Source organism: Protopterus annectens, chromosome 2.part1 (genome assembly GCF_019279795.1).
Source record: "Protopterus annectens isolate FY-2018-M chromosome 2.part1, PAN1.0, whole genome shotgun sequence".
Lineage (NCBI taxonomy): Eukaryota > Metazoa > Chordata > Ceratodontiformes > Protopteridae > Protopterus > Protopterus annectens.
This window is the reverse complement of record NC_056729.1, coordinates 1,793,646,677-1,793,659,995: the sequence shown is the minus strand read 5'-3', so window position 1 is coordinate 1,793,659,995 and position 13,319 is coordinate 1,793,646,677. Positions and strand designations below refer to the sequence as shown.

At 37.9% G+C, this 13,319-nt stretch overlaps 1 pseudogene; it reads right to left on the bottom strand.

Annotated features, from left to right (window-relative positions):
• The window catches only part of LOC122795039, a 76,818-nt pseudogene extending 64,012 nt beyond the window's left edge, over positions 1-12,806 (bottom strand).
• Between the last annotated feature and the right edge of the window lie 513 nt (positions 12,807-13,319).

Sequence of the window (13,319 nt, the reverse complement as noted above, 5' to 3'; positions counted from 1 at the left end):
GCTGAAAATTGTCTTCGTTCCAAGTCGGACTTTCCCGGTTAACAGATGTTAAATAAATAAATAAAATAAAAATACTTGTGATTACCTCAGCATATGTGGGTTTATGTGTAAAGACCTTATTTAGTGAGGGAAATTATGTGCATCTTCTGAAATCCTGTTTGTCATTTGATTTGTCAGTATGTGAGAGTCATGTCTCAATTTTCATAGTGTAACTATATATTTCACATACTGTGTTTGTTTCAGGATTATGTGGTTGTCAGTATACACAAGACAATTGCTACACTGCCTCAGGATGCCCATGTCCACTAGACTGGCCACATAGATAGCTGGAAAGTGCCACTCCATTATTTCAGGTTTTTACTATGGGTTTAACAAGAGTGAAGAGTGGGTACATTTAACTGGACTGGGAAGACTGCATACAGACAAAGAATGGGTGCTATAGTCAGTGTGAAATGCAGCTATCCAAGGGAATGCTGCTCTGCCCACAAATCAGATGCTTCTAGAATAGCAGATGGACTGGGGAAGGCGGCAGAGATACTTATGTTAAGGGAAAATTTTAACTTGAAAGGATTTGCATCAATACAGGGCACTGCTAACAAACACTGGACTTATACAGAAACAGAAAAACAAGTTTTACAACAGCAAGGCCTACAGACCAATCAGGAAAACACATAATAAGCTTTCAGCCAGCAGCCCCCAACTCAGATAGGTTTGCTACAACACACTTCTGCCACAAGAGTGAAGTCAGAAAATCCTCTTAATGTAAAGATGCTGGTTTTAGAACTCAAGTGTAGGGGAAACCACATGGTCTAGATACTATAGTCCTGTAAAACTTGCAGACACAATGAAATTAAGTGGAAAGAGTTCAGCTTTCAAGCTCTAATAAACTGCGAGAAATATAACAAATAAAGGAATCTTATAAAATACAGTAAAATAATCAAATGTCCAAAGTGATACTTCTTTTTGTTCTTTTAGCAGCAGATAGCTTTAGATGCAGCAGATTCTTTGTAACTCTCAGGTGAATTAGCCAAACCAAGAGCAGCTCTGGGTAATGAATAAGAATGCCAAAGCAAGTGAAAAGCAAGATGTACAAATCAGTGGTGTGACCAGAACTAATGTATGATACAGAAACCTGGGCAGTAAAGGCAGAGCAATTGAGGAAGCTAGAGGTAATGGGGATGAAGTGCCTGAAATGGGTGGCAGGATGCACACTGTAGGATAGACAAAGAAATGAAGACATAAAAGCAGAAGAAAAAGTAGCTCCAATTGCAGAAGAAGACAAAGAGAACAGATTATGGTGGTTTGGTCACATGTGCAGAAAAGCAGAAGACAGGTTGGTGAAGAAGAATTAGGCTAGACAGGAAGAAAGAAAGAGAAAATAAAGATGTCCATCAAAGAGGTGGATGGACTGTGAGAGAAGACCTGCAACTGTGAGGCATGGATGTTGAAAATGTTAGGAGAGTGGCATTGAATAGAGGGAGATGGGACAGCTGACATGCCACCATGACCCCAAGTAGAAAATGGGAAAAAGGGGTTGATAATGATGATGATGATGACACTCAAATGGGTCCCCTACACATCACTGAATCACCACTTGCCAGAAACCCACATGAATGAGCCAAGAACACCGACAGGAACAAAACACCGACCACTTGGAACACAACTTGGAACTAACAGTAAGTAACTGCTCAGCCAGCATGTTGACCTTTGCCCCTTACCTCCACTGCAGTGGGATCTCGGAGTTGGAATATTTACTTAGGGGGAGTGTGGGGTGCAAAGCCCCCCACGTGGGTGTGTTGTATTTTTTCTGGTTTACTGTTCTTCCTGGTTGGCCAACGGCTTACTTACTGTTAATTCCAAGTCAGTGTTTAAAGCGGTCAGTGTTTTGTTTCTGTTGGTGTTCTCGGCTCATTCATGTGGATTTCGGGTAAGTGGCGATTCAGTGATGATTAGGGGATCCACCGAAATATATATACCATATACAACACTGACAAACAACTCTAAAACAGTCCCTTACCTTGCCCTTATTCTAACTCTAACCTGCAAACACTTGCACACACACTCGCTCTACAATCCAGTCCTATTTTCCAATATAAACTGCTGACAAAATAAAGTGCAGCTATGGTATTTGTGTGTGTGTGTGTGTGTGTGTGTGTGTGTGTGTGTGTGTGTGTGTGTGTGTGTGTGTGTGTGTGTGTGTGTGTTATTTATGCACACACACATATATATTCGTTGAATACATGAGAATCTGTTCTGTGATTCATGAAGTATCTTACAGTGCAGCTTATGAAGTAAGTATTGCAAGGAATAGTTTTGCCACGAGCCACTAACCAAACTTCCTAATCTTACATTTCAGGATAATTCATGTATCACACAAACCAGAACACTATGTACTCCATTTATCAATTTACATATTTTTTAGTTTAGAGTAGAGTGGGGTACAGTAATTTTAATATCTTTTTGCTGAATAGAATTTTAGGTAATTTGCACAGGTTTCTATAATGGTAGGCTTGCATTTTAGTTCTGATGTCATTTATTTTCTTCATATCAGTTCTTTTATTTTAGTAGTATTGTGAGGACTATGCTAAGATTTCTTAGTTTTATAGTTTAGCTACTTTTTAATTAGCTTGATCTTAATTTAGTTATATCCTTACCCATTTTGCTATTAATGTTGTTTTCCAATTAGTTATTTACTTTTTTCTTTTTGGTTGTTTGTGAGTATTGTTTGAACATGACCAACTACAGGATCAGCACAGCTTGCGTACTGCACTTGTTAACAAGAAATAGAAAAAGCATAAAGAGCATACTGCATTTACAAAATATAACAGAGAACAGAAGGATACAGTAACAGAAGTGACATCATTATTATCCAAGAAAGCTATAATATTATACAAATAAGAATAAATGCCCTGTAAGACTACTTTGTAGTGAAACTGTGTAGAAATATACAGATTATACCTTTAGACTGTAAAGACTTCAGATCCATATCTCAAGCATAATTAACTTTTAGTCTATGTTGATAAGTATGGTCTACTTTGCAATCAACAACACATTTGTGGGTTCATGGGTTGTTACTAGGCCAGTGATGGTGAACCTTTTGTGCCTGGAGCTTTTGACATCACAAACCCCAAATAATTCAGTGCACTTCACATGAGCAATGAATGCAAAACCAGTGTCTTTGGTAACTTGGGTGTTGGTGATCGCTATGTCATCCAAAACGTTGTGGAGTGTGTCATCTTTGACAAGTGTGTCATAGGTTCGCCATCACTGTACTAGGCTAATGATGACTAGGGCCTTTATAAGTCTAACCGTGCACCCTGACCCAATTTGTCCCACAGTCCCTTTTGCATCTATTAAGAAGGGGGTATGTTAGTAAGGAGGTAGCTAAGGCATTTGTGTGTAAGTGTGTGGTACAGGGGTGGGGGGTTAATTGAAGAACATTTTACTTACCAACAGCCTCTATCCATCAGAGAGACAGGAGTCAGACTGGCTGTTAATTTGCAATTTTCCATCCAATAGTCAAAGTTTCATTTGAATAGGGTCAGACATGAATTCTGCTTCATCTGGATGGAGAAACTGTTCCATAACACAAGTATCCTTTGAATCACATATCTGTCCCCCCAGCATGTTCTGTTTATGTCATAAGTGAAGTTCAAATCCCTGGATCTAGTGTTCCTAGTGCTGTTTGTTTGAAATATGTGATCTACTCAGTGGCATACCGCCTGCTCAGAGGCGATCTGTGCCTGACGTATAAAGCCATATCCAACCCAGAATTAATGGACATGCTGCATCTCAGAAAATCCAAATCCCATCGAGCTACGCGCTTGAGGGACTTGAACCTCAGCACTGAAATAAATAGGACATGCTGGAGGGACAGATACATAACCCAGAGGCTCCCTTCACTCTGGAATAAAATCCCAGTCCAGGTTAGGCAGAGTCCCTCATTGACTCTCTTCAAGAGGAATCTTGATGAGTGGATGGGAGATCGTAGGTTTACCCCGGGTATCACTTCTGTGTCACTGTTAGACAGAGGCACAGTATACTAACCTTGAAAAAGGGCATAGCAAAATTAATTTAATATGGGTGGCGAAAGCCATACACACTCTGGCTAGGCTTATAAATGCCCTAGGGCAGATAGCCTAGTATGAACCTATGAACCTATGAATGCTTCATTTGGACTGGATCTCAGGATGTCTTATAAGCCAAGCATACAGTAGATCACCTCTCAGCAGCCTGTAGGATACTGTGTACAGAAATAGGGCCTTAAGGTGATCTGTGTAGAACAGAGTATTCTTCTGGTGAGGAACGTTTGAGGACATTCCATCTGTTGCAAGTACCTGGTTAGGTACATGTCAAAGGAGGCATTGTAGTAAATGATGGGTCTGAAAAGGGCTGAGTGGCATGATACTATAAATTCCCTGGACCCAGAGGTTGTCATAATGGTTAAGGTGTTTACCTTACAGACACAAGGTGCAGGGTTTGATTCTCACATGGGGTAATTGGCTAGACTTAAAATGGCCCACAAGTGCAGTTAGCCTAGTAGTAATCTAGGAACCTATTAGAGCATTAGCAACACCTGCAAACATTTTATACCACATAAATAATGGCCTTATTCACCAACTACCAGCCCATAGCTATTCTATCTCCTCTATCAGAAATACTTGAGAGATGCATTCACTCTCAAGTTCTAAACTACCTCTTGCTAACAACCTCCTATCTAACAAACAGCATGGTTTCCGACCATACCACAGCACAACCACTGTCTTACTTGCTTTTGCTAATACAATCCTTCAACATAAAAACAATGGTTATTTCATCTCTGCAACTTTCCTAGACCTATCTAAAGCATTCAACATGGTCTCTCATAAACAACTCATTACTGCCCTCAATACTCTGTCCTTCTCTCAATCTGTCACAAACTGGTTCCAGAGCTACCTAACTGACTGCCATCAATCCGTTGTTAGACATAGTGATATGTCTCTCCAACTCCCTGTCTCAATAGGTGTTCCCCAAGGATCCATCCTTGGACCCTTACTCTTCTCCATATTCACTAATAATCTAGCCTCTGCTACCAAACAAGCCACTCTCGTACAGTCAGTACGCAGATGATTCCACCATCATCTGCTCAGCCCACTCCCTACCTGAACTACAAAAGACCACACAGGAAGCCTTTTCCTCAGTTGAAACTTGGCTTTCAGATGCACAATTAATACTTAACCCAAACAAAACTCCTCATCTTCCAACCCACCAAACACAATCTAAATACCCACCAATTTAATATTAAAGCCAATGACAACACCATTATCCCCCCAACAGACCACACCAAACTACTTGGAGATGAAATTGACAATAACCTCAAGTTTGACATCCACATCTCGTTAGCCATAAAAAAAGTACACAAAAACTAAGAGTTTTATATGGAAATAAGCAATTCCGCACCAAAACAGCCAAGATTTCAGTTGCAAATAGCCACCTTATCTCCACCCTACTATATGCCTCTCCAATATCTTCCAACCTAAGGCAAAGTGAGTTAGGTAAACTTGAAGCTTGCTACAACAAAATAGCAAGGTTTGCTACTGACGCAAACTACCGTAGCCACCACTGCACCTCACTTACTGAAAAAGGCTGGCTAGAACTCCTTCACCTCCATCAATGGTACCAACTCTCACTTGCCCACAAACTACTAAATCATCCTGTAAAAGTCCCCTCCCTCCAAAATCTACTTTAACCCTATCATACCACCAGACCACTAAGCTCCAGCAACTAAAATCAATTACAGGTAACTAGAACCAGGAACTCTGCTGGAGAAGCTCTCTTCTCCTACTCCATAGCAAAATTATAGAATACCCTTCCTCACACTATAACTTCTGTGTCATCATGCACTAACTTCAAAGCTGCTCTAAAATCTCATCTAAAAGAGCACTGGGCATGCCCCTGTAACAAACCTGTCTAACATCTCTACCCCAAACTCTCTAATCCCTTTCTTCCACCCCTCTTAACTACCTCAGATTGCAGCCAAATACATTGCTTGTAAACCTATATCTCAGCTGTAATCTTAGCCACTGTTATTCAAGGGTAATAGCTGCTAGCTCAGCTATTAAAATACTTGCTAATCTTTATGGCACCAATGATACAAGTGTTGTACCATTTAACTAAATACTTAATTTCATTTTGAACTATAACTGTTTACTACTATTGTTAAACAAAACCTACCTATACTTCTTGTAACTTGTAATTAATTGTTTTTAATTGTTGTTTTTATTGTGGAGCTTTTCTCCCCAGGCCTCCACTGAAAAAGGACCTGTGTCCAGTCGGATTTTCCCGGTCAACAAATGTAAATAAATAAATAATAAAATAAATAAATTATTTCTGCAAGAGCATGCACTGAACTGACTAAGGCATTTGAAACAGTGAACCATTCTGTCTTGTTACAAAACGTTTACAAACTGATCTTTGGCGAAAATATCATTGTCTCGTTCCACAGTTATCTAAATGAGAGAACATTCCAAATATATACACTTTTTCTGATAATGTAAAGTACTACTTTTCTCCATGTTTATTAATTATATCTCATTTGGCATCCAAAATCTTAATTTTATAATGTACAGTGATTATATTCTTATGGCAGAGCCCTTGCAAATCAACCTGATTTTTGCAGCTCAAGCTTCGGCCATGTTTCCATAAACTAGCCACATGATTATTTGCACCAGACTATTAGTTAACTCTAAAAAAAAACAAATGGACTTTTTGCCACGCCTCAGAAATTGGCAACCGGTCCCATTCTACTACTTGCAGATAAGAGAAACTTTAGTCCCAGTGTTACTCGACAAAAGTAACCAGACCCTCCCTAATGTTATTTATCAATATAGAAAACATAGCCGCCAAGGTAATTACTCAGCTAATGCTCTGCTACCCTATTTCTCACTTATTGTCTCTCACTGTATGATCAGCCATAGCTAAAATGTTCTACCTTTCACAAATCACAGAAAATAAAATTTTCCAGTTTGTTCATTGAGCAGGCCTAAACAAGCATCACTTGTAACCCATTAAATTATGTTAAGTGGTTATCCATCTCCAACAGGGCAAACAACCTATACTCTACTCTTATTTACAAAATATTCTACACCGGTTATTGTCCCTCTCTTAAAAGACTGTTTCCAGTCTGGGAAAAAAATACTTCTTAAGAAGCAGCCAAGATAACACACTCACCCTAACCAGGCCCAGTTTCAAAAAAGCAGTTGTTAACACAGTCTTTTCTAGAATACTTTTTGCTATCTGGAAGAACATTCCACATTTAGTTAAAAATAACCCAACATTACAACCCTACAATACCTTAAGTAAATATGTATAAGATGAGGCAAGGTGTAGCTGCTTTCTTAATATGGGATAATACAATACAATACAGTGCAATGACAACTCTAGCCTAGATCTATTTAAAGGTGAAGCCAGTCTGCTATGTACTTGACCAACAAGTGCTCATGCTTAATAACTAATTTGTGACAGCCATATCTAATTTGTTTTCTTTCCATTTTAAGTTATCCATATTATATATAACTTTATTTGCCTGTATCTGCAGTTTCTTTGATATTCAGTTGTCAGCTGTACTTATTTCTCAGTCTTGTATTTTGTCATTTATCTAATCACCCTGGGTCATGACTGAAGGGTCAACAGACCAGCTTACTTACCTAGTTAACAAACTAAAAAAACAAGAGATTGCATTTGTATACACATGACTACGTGTGGTAAAGGTCAATACCATACTTTAATTGGGCAGTGATGCCATGGTACCACAATACTCATGCAATACGACCTATGCAGCTGTTTTGTTTGAGTAGAGACTCTTTGTACAGGGTTTTAAACTTGATATAGTTAGAGAGGTCTGTCAGCCTTGAGGGAAGTGCTTGCCTTAACTTGGGAGCGAGAACAGATAAGCTGGGATACATGCAGTGGAATTTAGTTTCGGGAGTTTGGAGAACTGGCTATGAGTTAGCTGTGGCTAGTAATTTATTTTCAATTTTTTTCTTTTATTTTAATTTTTAATTTCGAAAATGACAATTTCCATTTATAGGGATTAGATTTACATATCTGTTTTTCTTTTGGGGAAGTTGTGTATGTATTTGCGTTTGTAGTATGTGGAGTTACTTTTTATCTTGAGATGAATGGGAAATGTCACCCATGTTTTACTTTATACTTTCTTTTATTTTTTGTTTCTTTTAGTAAGTGTAGATTTAAGTCTGAGGTTCTTTAAGGTGTTCTGGTGTTGTGTACATCTATGTGTTGCACGTGCAAGGTGTCAGTTTTTAATTTGATCAACCTAAACAGGCGTATAGACATTATTTGTTTTTATTAGCTTTTGAATCTACTTTCAAAGAAGTTTTCTCTCCCCAATGCAGGTATATTAGGTACACTTCATTTGCAGTTATTCTCCCCATTCATCACAATTTGTGAGGCTAACTGGTATTTCTTTTGATCTTATCGTTAACTTTAAAGTTCAGGGCTTTGACTACCTTTTCAGGGATGGTGACATCGGTCAAACCAGGAGTGAATTTATGAATAACTATAAAGCTGTCCCACTCCTTTTTAAGTTCAGATAGTGTCAAACTGCTTAACATAGAGAGGGAGTTTGTTCCAGAGAAGCAGTAGGCATTGTGTGACAAACTTATCTTTCCTTCTTGTTTTATTTATTTGTTGGAGTAGATTTAGATTTCTGACCCTAGTGTTAGTTGGACTGTTTGATTTATGGTGGTGTAATATTTCTTAGACTACTGGATCCCTTGTAGTGCTATAAGCAACACACAAGTTGCCCCTAAGGAGTCTATATGAAACTGAGTATAAAGCTAAAGTCTCCAGTCTTTCTTGGTAGTTCAGATTTATTAAGCCCATGATCATTTTAGTTACAAGAAGTTTTTCCAGCTGCTTAATATGCTTAATGAGGCATGCTGTAAAGGGGGCATTGAACTAAATGATGGGTCTACTCAGTTTGTGGGGTACAAGGAGGCAAAGACTTCTTTAGACCTAGAAGAAATAACCTTTTGCTATATGAAGTGGAAATTAAAAGGATTTTCTACCCACTATTGCAACATAATGGTCAAATGTGAAGGAGCTACCCACCCACGTTCCTAGGTCTCTCACCACTTTTTTATTTTAAAGTGGCATATTATCTTTGCTATATGTTGTAGCTAAGGTGTGCTTCCAAATGCTACAATGTTGCAATTTGGGGCATTAAGTTTGAGTACTTGTTTGGCTTGCTTGCTGTAATTTGCTTAATTATTGCTGATCTCTGCATTTTATTTTGAATTGAAGTTTTTCATTTAAGGTTTAGTTACTTCTATTTTGTATCTTATTCTTGTGTTACATTTCTTTTGTTTTAAGTTTTCTGTTCTGTTGGAGTTTTAAGAGGTCTTGGCTGGGGTCAGTTAGAAAAGTTGGCAAAGAGTTCCTTTGCAAGCAGTGAATAACATCAGCTAATTAAAAGGAGGAGCTGATAAATAGCATTCCTCATTTAGCTAAAAATATCTCAATTTACCGGAGTGCTTGTTTGGCTTGCTTGCTGGACTCTGCCTGAATATTGTTGATCTCTGTCTGCATTTTATTTTGAAATTATGTTTTTCATTTAAGGTTTGGTTACTTGTATTTTATATCTTAATCTTGTATTACATTTGTTTTGTTTTAAGTTTCCAGTTTTGTTGGAGTTTTAAGAGGTCTTGGCTAGGGTCAGTTAGAAAAGTTAGCAAAGAATTCCTTTGTAAACATTAAATAGCATTAGCTAGTTAATGGGAGGAGCTGAGATATAGTATTCCTCATTTAGCTAGAAATATCTCTAGTTAGCTGGACTGTTTGGCTTGCTTGCTGTACTGTGCCTGAATATTGATAATCTCTATCTGCATTTTATTTTTCCTACCTACCCGCCCAACTGTTGTATTCTTAAACATGGTGGCTTTTGTTTTGGATACTCCTCCAAGTCCCATCTTATCAATTCATTCTACTGAGTACAGAGAGAGAGAGATCATTTATGTAGGCTCACCTTAGTTTCTTAACCTTAAATTATCTTTTGTTTCTTCCCTTCCCACTTAACTTAAACAAAAAAATACACTTTATTCAACTGCTTTTACTGTATATGTATGTCTTCCTACTTTATTAGTTTATTTTGCTTTTGTTGCTTGTTCTTAAAAGTGTTCTATTGTATTATTCTTGTTAGTAGATTGATTAAATTGTAACTATTACTCTAAGCCTTTTAGTTTTGGTTTAAGCACTTGGGCTTCAGACAGTTGTTTTACATTAAGAAGGTTTGTGGTCTACATTCTTGTGGCAGGAGGGGTAGCTTACATCCTTCTAAGTTGGGAACTGCTGGTTGAGGACTTAGTGTGTCTGTTATTTTAAAAGTGTCTTAGTTCTGGTTTAAGCGCTTTGGTTTCAGGCCAGTTATTTTACATTAAGAAGGTTTATTGTCTACACTCTTATGGGAGGAGAAGGTAACCTCTGCTGTTCTGAGATGGGAGTTGCTGTTGAAGGCTTATTGTGCCTGCTTATATGAACTGTTTTTTTTTCTGAAATTGTTGCACTTTGCTTGCTGTAGCATAGACTAGATTCAAACCTGCTGAATCTAGTTCTGTTTGTATAACTTGAGCACTAAACCAGGCCATCTTTTTGAAGAGGGTTCCCCTGCAACCCAGGGGAGGAGTATGCAATTAGAATTCATTTGATTGAATGTTGCTGGAACAAGGCTCTAGTTTTAAGCTGTTTTATTGGTTAATTTGTTTAAATTATTTGCTCTCATTTGCTACATAAGTACCACATTTGTGGTGGTTTGAGCTTGTTTGCACATTGCATACTGCTGAGTAGCACTGGGCACCATTAGCAGTTATAGACACAAGCATGTCTGCCTGAAAATTTCCCTTTAGTACTCTGCTGGCGCTCCTTCAGTGAGTTCTCATGATTGCCCCTCACTGACAAGTGATACCTACAGCAAAGGTCCTAAAGAACCAACATTAAAGATCACTTGCTAAAAAAAGGCATGCCATAAGTAATATGCCACCTGCAATACTCACCAAAGCACAGGTATTGATTAGACAGGTTTTTGTTTTATGAAGATGTCAGTAAACTCTGTCAGAAATCTTTCAAAATAAACTAGAACACAGGAGCAATAACAGTATGACAACCTTTAACCTCTTTTCTGAGACTGGCTACCAGTGCAACAGTGAAGCTGCTATCAAACATTTATAAGCTATGCTTCACTTTGGAGCAGTAACGCTGACTGTCAAACATGGCACAAGATCCCACTCTGCAAAGAAATGACCTCTTAAATAGGCTTAGACTAGATATATATTATTAATCTTAGAGGATACTAGCACCCTTCACTGCTGGAGTCCGTATCCCAAGCATCCCCAATACTTGGAAAGGAAGAAAGCAAAGACCTAAATAGAGGTACGTCAATAGTCCTGAAAATGGCTTTTGATGGTTGCAGATGACAATTGTCTAAAGTCCTTTTCAGGATTACCAGCGTATCTCTATTTAGGTCTTATAATCAAGAAACTGACCTGTAAACAGCTAATGGAACTTACACATCTGTATTAGCAGTGCAAATCCAGAAATGGTAGTTCAACATCCTAACCATTGTTTGTTGAGTGATAAATGCAATCTTCAGTAATATGGAAATGAATCTAGTAGTAGATGACATTTTCAAGACCTAAAAAGGGCATCTGAGTCAATCAATCATTCCTGGCAGCTCAGAATATTGGAGAAAATGGGGTTTGTTTTGGGTCAAACTGGTTTAATAACTACCCGAAGGTTATTATTAGACCATTTTGTTAAGTCTGAACCAACCAGCAACAAAAATGTTCAGACTGAAGTTCAAATATATTTAAGTGCTGATTTCCTAAATATTTTACAAAATGGGTCATCAGCTTTGGAAGATGAAGATAGTGGGCAAAATTTCTACCCCTTGCCACAACAATTTTGATGACTAAATGTGCACTGCTTTTATTCCACAAGTAGTTGGTATAGTTGTAGCAGCCTTAAAAAGACAGGCAGTACTTTGCTTATTGCAACATTTAAGCAAATATATAAATATGCTGCATGATTTCACAGTTATAAGACTAATATGGTTTTAAATAAGTAATGTATGAAGTGACAAACACATGAAGTCAAAGCGATAAATAAATATCTGTATGCAGTTTCCTGCAATATGTTACTTAAGGGTCTAATTAATCTTGATGTTGCTCAGGCCTGCAGTACTATTTTGGTTGTGGAAAAAAACATGAAAGTGCTATTCAAAGCTTACCTCCAGTGTAATGAAATGAAGAGATCACAAAAGTACATTAAAGCCAAGTGTTCCAGTTGGATTGGAGACAACAGACATAAACCTATACAGCACAAACAGCACAGGATGTACAGAAAAGATCCAAATCTGACCACATCCTGTGGCTCAAGAATTATGTGTACAAATGTTTTGTCATAAGTATTGTTATCTTCAATCCCATTGAGAAAATCATAATCAAGTTGCAGCCACCATGCATAGCTACTGCAATGACAGTGCAGAGAGTTAAGATGAAGACATCAACAGTTGTTTCCACCCAGTAGGCCAATGCATTTCTTACTGCTGTAGCAGTTAGATATGGACTTAAGCTCAAAAGCCTAAGGGCTATGACGTAGCCAACATATTTATGTTGAACATTAGCCATGTATCCTGTGCTTTTGGTTGAAATGTGCTGATTTGCTCTTTGTGTAAGAGGTATTTTCACTTTTCTGTCTTTGTCTTTTGGAAGAAATGTATTTGTCGCCTCTTCTGCTGTAACTGCTTTGTTCATTCTCTTCTCTTCCTCGTTGCCTAGGTTTTGTCACCGCCAACAGTGAATGGGAAGTGTTGCAACACGTTTCAGAAAATATCTACAATTGAAACTAACATAAAGTGGGATCAGAAATTATGTAACAGATAAGATGAAATAACTAATTAAGCAGACTGAGCAAAATGAATTATTTCTGTCCACAACCTGAGCCACAGGCTAAAGGGCAACATGTTGAAAACAGAGGGCATAACTATTACATCATATTACATTTACTTTTGGACACAATCCACATATAATCATACCAATCACACTAAGGTTACGCTGAGTTTATAAAGCTGAGTAACAAATGTTACTACAACCTACTAAATGGAGAAGGAATAGGACTACTGAAACAGGGAGGTTATAATGCAAATGGGAGTAATACTTCCGCATTAAGTAATATAAGCAACTCTATAGCAGGTAATCAGTTTAGTTTATTTACATGCAAACTTTTATCGAGTGTTGTCCTATAAAGTCAGTCTGTCCATCCACTAC